Raw genomic sequence first — 9,662 nt, forward strand, 5'->3', positions numbered from 1 at the left:
TTCATTGTTTTTCATTTGTTTAGTTGTAAGTTATTAAAAATAAATAAAGTCATTTAAGATTAAATATTAGTGCCCAAAAACATAAATAATAAAATAGTAAAGTCAACCGCCTAAAAGACAGTTGCAGTACAAATGGTGTGAGAAGTGGGGATATTTTAGATAAATAAAATCAACATAAATTTTCGCGTTAAATACAGTGTGGAATCTTTAAAAATAAATAAAATATAAATCGTAATAAATAAAGTGTGTGACCATGTCTTCACAGCAGAAGAAAATTACTGATCTGCTCGTTAAGGAGCTACGCAACGAGTTAGAGGAGAGAGACATGGACACTACTGGGAAAAAGGCTGATCTAGTCGAACGTCTAAAGAACGCTCTGCAAGAAGAGGGTCAAGATCCAGCAACCTATTTGTTTGAAGACAAGCATGCTGCTGTGATTTCGAAAGTTTCTGGTGAAATCTCCCAACTTTCTGGTGAGATTTCGAAAGTCTCCTCCGATGTTTCGAAAGTTTCGACAGACATTATATCGTTAGATAACGAAGTTTCTGGAGACATTACATCATTAGAACAGAAAGTTTCTAGTGAAATTTCGAAAGTTTCGGGTGATATTTCATCCCTTGAAAGCAAGATGACTAACGAGATCTCTGCTAGCATCTGTAAAGTCACTTCTGATTTTGACGACAAGATATCGTCCTTAAAATCTGCTTTTGAAGAAAGTAGATTTAATAAAATAAAAATAAAAAAAATGGAGGAAACGGAAAATGTAGACAAAGGTATGGAACCCATCTTAACAGACATTAAAGACGATGAAACCAAATACAAATTGGAGCCACGGTCGATAGTTGAAAGGAGTGTAGGTCATGCTCGTGTTAAGGTGCCAAATTTCGACGGAAAGTCGTCATGGAACAGTTATAAGAAACAGTTTGAAGCAGTTTCAAGAGCGAACGGATGCTCTGAAAAAGACAAAGCTGTAAAGGAGAGGCTTTGGAGAGGCTGTTCGAGGAGAGGCTTTGGATGAACTCCAGACCATAGCTGTAGAGGAGACGAATAATTTTGAACAACTTATGAAGAGACTAAACATACGCTATGGGCACGAACATTTGGAGTATGTCTATCAGGCGCGGCTTAAAAACCGACAACAAAAGAAAGATGAAGCTCTTCAAGAATATGAGCTAGATATTGCCAGGCTAGTACGATTTGCTTATCCAACAGCTCCCGAAGACATCATGGAAATGTTGGCTGTTCAAACATTTATCGATGGTCTTCGTGATTTTGAAATGCAGAGAACACTGCGATTAGCTCGTCACAAGACGCTGGTCGATGTATTGTCCGCGGCCCTCGAGTTCGAATCAGCTACGCGGGCCTCTGGTGAGTACAATGCAGTTCGAACTGTGAAAGAAGAAGAGGATGAAGACAAACTTGACCAGCTGGTAAATATGGTGAAAGGCTTTACATCGAAGAAAACGAAGACCATGAATTGCTGCAGTTGTGGCGAAAAGGGCCACGCACGGAGTTTAAGTAAGAATGCAAATCAAGAAACTCGCCAGCAGGAAATAAGAGAATGGACAGACCCTAGGGGTGCAGCCTCGACTCAGAGCTTCTCTAAAGACCATCTAATACTAATAGCTTATGAAAGTTACTTTGCGAGCCACTATCCAGCAAAATTCGACAATTATGAGAATTTGCTTGATCATCAAGAACAGTCACTTGAGCTGTGGAAAGTAAATTGCAATCCTTATTTTAAACTGAACATACAGTGTTCGAAAAAGATGTGACTGCGTTAGAAGTACTAGCTTGCTCCTGTGAGCTCCATAATCCGACTGAGATTCAACAATTTGAGAGTTAAATGCCACATTCATGCTATTATTATTTGGCAACGAATAGTTAATATTTGCTGATGTATTTAAATGCGTAGCTCCTAATAAGTTAGCAATGTTGCACTCAGTACCGCTAGGTACAACTGTAATATATTTTGAGCATTTGTCACCTTGAGAGAATCTTGACTATTGTCAGAACTATGCGATTTAGAGGAGCTTGATTTACTTCTTATTTCTTGAAGTTCTTTTTTAGTCAGCGAAATGATTTTAAAATAAGTTTCTTCAAATTGTTCGCGTTCAGTATCATCGGTTACAAAATTACCGTCAACACGGGGTGAAGCCACCTCTGTACTGAATTGAATATTATTGAATTCGTCTAAAATTCCAAGGATATTGGTATAACGTAAATCTAGTTGGTCAATATCTTTATTAGAAGACGCGATATATTTATCCAAACATGTATGAAATTGAGTACGGTTTGATTTAATAGTTTTACGTTTACCTTTTAAATAATCTAAATTATCCGCCATTTTGCGAGATACAAGAAAAACAGAACAAAAATGCCGAACGAGGTGCTTCCCCTAACTAATAAAACACTTAACGAAACGAATATATACTTGGAACCATATGGGAAACTTTTTTAATATCAATTTTACGAAAAAAAGGCATTCTTTATAAAGTGCTCTGCATAGTCTAAAACCTAAGATGCAATCATCAGATATCAAATTTTGTCAACAGTATACGAGGTATGTCAAAAATATGAATTTCGCTCAAGAGAAAACTACCTTTATATTTCAAAATATCAAAAAATTTTATGAAAAGTTATTTGTAATTAAAAACCATATTCAAATATGCAAAACAGCCTTCTACTTGAAAAAAAAATTTCTGAAATTTTCCTAAATTACCGATTCCGAACATTATTTTTATTTATTAGACATGTAATAACAATAACTCGTTTATTAATAATTTTAGGAAAATTTAGAAATTCTTTCTAAATTCATATTATTTGACACACCTCGTATAAAATTAACAAACTTGGATAACTGATGGTTGCATCTTGAGGTTTAGACCATGCACAGATTTTTATGAAGAATAACTTTTTTTCCTAAAATTATTAGTAAAAGAGTTATTACATGTCTAATAAATAAAAATGATGTTCGGAATCGGCAATTTAGGAAAATTTCAGAATTTTTTTTTTCAAGTAGAAGGCTCTTATTGCATATTTGAATATGGTTTTTAATTACAAATAACTTTTCATAATAAAATTTTTTGTTATTTTGAAATATAAAGGTAGTTTGCTCTTGAGCGAAATTCATATTTTTTGACATACCTCGTATACTGTTGACAAAATTTGATATCTGATGATTGCATAAAGTTTCCCATATGGTTCCAAGTTACGCAGACACCCTGTAGATTGCACTTGTTATAAAGTGTAGAATGTAGTTATTAGTATAAAGATTAATAATAATAGCGTTAAGAATTACTATCAATAAACAACTATTATATAGGGTGTCCCAAAAGTAGTGGAACGGTCGAATATTTCGCGAACTAAACATCGGATCGAAAAACTGAAAAATACGTGTTCAATCATTTTCAAAAATCTATCCAATGACACTAAACACCAACCCCCACTACACCCCCTGGAGGTGGGGTGGGGGGTAACTTTAAAATCTCAAATGGAAACCCCTAGTTTTTCTTGCAGATTTGGATTCGTTACGTAAAAGTAAGCAACTTTTATTTAAGACATTTTTTCGAACTGTGGATAGATGGCGCTATAATTGGGAAAAACGATTTATCCTGATACCATAGGTAAATTATAGAAACGGTCTAATATCTCGAGAAATACACTTCCAAATGAGAAACCAAAAAACAGGGTTTTAATATTTTTCGAAAACCTATCGATAAACACCAAAAATGACCCTCCAACCCACCCCCTGGAGACGGGGTGGGGGTAAATTTAAAATCTTAAATAGCAAGCCCCACTTTTTATTGCAGATTCGAATTCGTCATGAAAAATTAAGCAACATTTATTCGAAACATTTTTTAAAATTGCTGATAGATGGCGCTAATAAATCGTATTTTTCCAATTAAAGCGCCATCTATCAACAATTCTAAAAAATGTTTCGAATAAATGTTGCTTAATTTTTCATGACGAATCCGAATCTGTAATAAAAAGTGGGGGTTGCTATTTAAGATTTTAAAGTGACCCTCCACCCCACCTCCAGGGGGTGGGTTGGAGGGTCATGTTTAATGTTATTCGATATGTTTTCGAAAAGTATTAAAAACCTTTTTTTTTTGGTTTCTCATTTGGAAGTGTATTTCTCGAGATATTAGACCGTTTCTATAATTTACCTATGGTATCAGGATAAATCGTTTTTCTCAATTATAGCGCCATCTATCCACAGTTCCAAAAAATGTCTTGAATAAAAGTTGCTTACTTTTACGTAACGAATCCAAATCTGTAAGAAAAACTAGGGGTTTCTATTTGAGATTTTAAAGTTACCCTCCACCCCACCTCCAGCGGGTGTAGTGGGGGTTGGTGTTTGGTGTCATTGGATAGATTTTTGAAAATGATTGAACACGTATTTTTCAGTTTTTCGATCCGATGTTTAGTTCGCGAAATATTCGACCGTTCCACTACTTTTGGGACACCCTGTATAATAGCAACCAAATACGAGGTTTGATAACGAAATCAAATTGATATTAGTGTTAGGAATTACTATTTATAAACAAATATATGTAATAGTAACAAAATACGAGGTATAATAACGAAATCAAGTTGATATTAGTGTTAGGAATTACTATTAATAAACAAAAATACAGGGTGATTGATTAGTAGGGTAAAGCTCAATAGCTCCGCTATAGTAATAGGTAGCAATAAAAGTTAATAAAAAAATTTTCAGCCACCTTTGAGCTTCACATTATAAAATTAGTTAGAATGTTACAGGGTGCTCGATAACACAGTGGCAGACCTAACTTATGTTTTTTTTTTAATGGAACACCCTATATTTTATTTTATATTCGAAATCCTGTTAACTTCTACATCACAAAAATATGAAGGTTTGTAATGTTATACAGGGTATTTACAAAGTTATAACCAATTTTGTATGAAAATCGTAACAAGTTCAACTCCCTCTATAAATAAAAATAAGCACAATAGCAATGGTTTATTAGTGCCATATTTTTTTATTTATTGTCAAAATTTTTATGAATTATTGATATTGCTAATTTTCTTTATATCGAATGCAGGGTGAGTCAAAACGCAACTACATTATTTTCTCAGTAATGTTAAATGGAACACCCTGTATTTTATATCATTATTGAAAAGTAACATTAACGTACTTTAATTTTTATATAATATTCCCTATGCCCAAATTTATTAGTTTTCGAGATATTTTCATGTTTCAGAGCAAATTATTTTAGGTGTTTAAATTTATCTAAAATTTAAGTAAGCCATGACTGAATTGACAATTGAATATTACCGATTATCAATCCGGTAATCAATGTAACACTGTAGCAAATAAAGAAATAAAAATAATTTATTAGTAATACATTTTACAAACAAAAACACAACCACTACATGCAACATTTTTGAAACAATTAAAAACTATCTTTTTATGTAAATGCAACAAATAAACAAAGAAAATTAGTAATAAATTTTACAAAAAAGCACACAAACACAAAATACAATATTTTGTGAACACAATTAAACACTACTTTTGTATGTAAATGTAATAATGTAACAAATAAAGAACGAAACATAATTTATCAGTAATACATTTTGCAAAAAAACATGTTTGAAAAAATTAGAAGCTACTTTTAATAAAATATTTTTAATATTTAATTACAAAAGGTGTTCAAAATTATCTCCTAACACATTTATGTACGTATAAAAACGATCATTGAATGAGCTACTTACTCTACGGAGCATTTGTAAAGTAACACATCGAAATACACTTTGTATTCTATTTTTCATTTCATCCCTTGTTGTTGGAGGTATTTTATAAACTTCATTATTAGAGAGATTAGTCGAAATCCTAAGTTAAAAGTTCCTTTATTACAGGATCTTTTAATAAAGGACAAATACAGCATTTGTCTAATGAGAGTTATCGGAAACGCAGTTTTAAGGAATCTCTTATTTTGACAAATGACACATTAAATATTTTTGTAAATATAAAAATAACCTATAAAATTCTATTTGTTGATAAAAACATAAATATAAGTGAAGTTAGACGCCTTTCTTACCTTGTTTTTTCACATAATTTGACAAATTTTTCACATTTTTGACACGTTACGTCAAAATAAAGTCTCCTTTATTAAAAGATTTTTGTCCTCTATTTTTCCTTAAATACGGGCGGCCTGTATTTTATTACAGGACAGAAATGAAGGACGTAATACTGCTCTTGCGTATATGTCAAAATAAAGGATTTTTTTTTAAAGGACGTTGTTAAAGAGGGTTTCGATATCTCTCTATTAACGTAACCCCAGAAAAATCAGTCCAGTTTATTAAATTCTGGTGATTTGGGTGGCCACGCTACTGGTCCATTGAAAAATGAAAATATCTTTAATAAATTTGGGCATAGGGAATGTTATATAAAAATTAAAGTACGTTAATGTTACTTTTCAATAATGATATAAAATACAGGGTGTTCCATTTAACATTACTGAGAAAATAATGTACTTGCGTTTTGATTCACACTGTATTTGATGTAAAGAAAATTAGCAATATCGACCATTCTTGAAAATTTTGACAATACGTTAAAAAATATGGCATTAATAAACCATTGTTGTTTTGCTTATTTTTATTTATACAGTGAGTTGAACTTGTTCATATAAAAATATTAAATATATAAAAATATACTCGATTTTCATATAAAAATTCTTATAACTTTGTAAATACCCAGTATAACATAACAAACCTTTATATTTTTGTGATGGAGAAGTTAACAGGATTTCGAATTTAAAATAAAATATAGGGTGTTCCATTTAAAAAAACATAAGTTTGGTCTGCCACTGTGTTATCGAACACCCTGTAACGTTCTAACTAATTTTGTAATGTGAAGCTCAAAGGTGGCTAAAATTTTTGTTATTGACTTTTATTGCTATCTATTACTATAGCGGAGCTATTGAGCTTTACCCTACCAATCAATCACCCTGTAATTAATAGCAAGAAAATACGAGGTTTAATCAAGTTTAATAACGAAATCAAGGAATGTTAGGAATTACTATCAATAAACAAATATATGTAATAGTAACAAAATACGAGGTTTAATAACGAAATCAAGTTGATATTAGTGTTAGGAATTACTATTAATAAACAAGTATATGTAATAGTAACAAAATACGAGGTTTAATAACGAAATCAAGTCGATATTAGTGTTAGGAATTACTATTAATAAACAAATATATGTAATAGTAACAAAATACGAGGTTTAAATCGTTATAACCTGTCCAAAATATTTTCAAGTATCATTTGAATTCCGGTTAAAAGAAACCAATTATCTCATCCAACGACAAAATACATTAAATCAATCCAAATATCGAGAACAGAAAAAAGACCATACCTTGCAAAACGTGTTCTTAGCGAAGCGAAGCGGTTTCTTACGTCTCCATCCAAAGAGCAATCTCTAGCCACGCGTGGTATTTGATACAATTTTTCTAATTATAGGCTTTAATTATTAACATCCGGCTCGAAGGACCATGTTAAATCCTTACATTTAGCATAATTATTTATATGGTTTTCTGCAACTATCAGAAAGAAAATTACTGTTATTTAACTTTATTTCGAGAAAGTAAAATACATAATTTACAAAATGGTGTTAATCGTTGTAGATCTTCGATGAGAGAGAGCGCGACCTGCGTGCTTCGTGTCGACGTGTGTGATGATGGGTCGGCGCGCATGACGACGCGCTTTACATATGGGCACATATCAAATACACTGCTGCCCAAAAATATTAACTACACTGCTGTCCAAAAATGTTTGTATATCGGGACGCAACACATGTTCTTGCAATTATAATGGAATTTATCTGTATTTTATTAATTTTTACCATATTCCCCGGCTAACCCGTATTTTCGATAACCCGGATAGGTCGCAGTCCCGATTAATCCGACTTATCGAGGTTTCACTGTGTATTTGTAATTGTTTTAAGAGATTTAATTTAAATCAACATTATGATAGTTCACACTGAAACATTCATGTAAAATATTAATATACTTATCTGGGAATAACCCTATCAATAAAACTATCAGGATTTCTTAAAATTCAGTATGCTAAAGATATCAGTTTTTTCTAAATAATAACAATGAATATAGAGCATCTATATTCCTTGATGATAATTTATTTATTATTTACAACTATTCTTGTTTTGACCTGATGTATGAATGATGTATAAGCAGACCTTACGATTCTCAACGAAGCATTGACGACGTTACTGGTAGCAGACCCAGGTTGACATAGGATTGTCAAGCTAATTATGATAATGATGTTATGAAGACCATAAAAAAATATTTATTAGAAAATTATTTGCAAATGTTTATATATGTATTTTTTAAACATTCCTTAAAAGATAACGTGATATGGTTTTTCCTTTCAAAAATAATGAGGGTAGATCAAAATCAGTATGATGGTTATGATTATGATTTTGTACACATAAATATATAATTATATTTTTTAAACTTGTGTGTGTGTGTGTGTGTGTGTGTGTGTGTGTGTGTGTGTGTGTGTGTGTGTGTGTGTGTGTGTGTGTGTGTGTGTGTGTGTGTGTGTTGGCATCAGACAAAGTCTATTTGCCACAGACTATAAGTAACGTAAGAAATATCAAATGTCTACTTTCGTCCTAATCACAAAATGAACTAATATTTCATAGACTCTTTTATCAAATGAAGCAAGGAGTACTGAAATATTTACTGGAAGAGGAAATTTTATATTATTTAATTCCGTCATTAGTTCCAATGTTTCAAGTGTATATTTAGTGCAGTCGAAAAATATATGGTTTAAGTCACTTATCTACATATTTTTGCAAGAACATAAAGGCGAATCTATTATATTTATTTTGTGTAAATGTGCCGGGAAACGACCATGATGTAATTTCAACCTAGTAATGATTGAAGAATATCGTCTGGATACAGGGAAGGTGAGATGAGGAATGTTCTTTGGCAAATCTCTATGTATCCTATAATAGTGACTTTGCGATTTTTCACTAATACTTGTATATAATAATTCCCAATCGCTTCTGATTCTATTTCTGAAAATCGCTAAAAGATCGTTTGCGTCTGTTTCATAGATAATATTTTCTAAATGGCACGCGTCCTTAGCTGCTATATCTACATGCTCATTGCCAATAATACCAGCGTGTCCTTTCACCCAAATGAAACGAACTTTTCTGTCAAGCTTTCCCAGATATTGAATAATTTTCCTTATGTCATATATTATAATGTTCTTATAATGTTTTGTTGGGTGAGAAAGTAATGCCAATAGTACTGACTGAGAATCTGTCAAAATAGCAATTTTCTGAACCTGATTTTCTAAGCACCATTGCAGCGCTCTTTTAATTGCTAATGCCTCGGCTGTAAAGATAGAAGTAAAGTCCGCCACACGATGCAGCTGTGTATGACCAGTGGATGGTACATAAAAGGGAAAACCCGAGCTGTCCCTAGTCTTTGATCCGTCTGTGTATACTGCAACTTCATTATCCTGTGCTCCCAAAATGGATTTCAAGATCACATTATTTAAGGATGATAGATTTGAATACTCAGGGAATATGACCCTCGGTTTAACAATTAAGGTGTCATATTTGCATTCATAGAGTGGGTATTTACTGTGGTTATGAATCCATTTTTCAT

The sequence above is a fragment of the Diabrotica virgifera genome, chromosome 9 (genome assembly GCF_917563875.1).
Source record: "Diabrotica virgifera virgifera chromosome 9, PGI_DIABVI_V3a".
NCBI classification, from domain to species: domain Eukaryota; kingdom Metazoa; phylum Arthropoda; class Insecta; order Coleoptera; family Chrysomelidae; genus Diabrotica; species Diabrotica virgifera.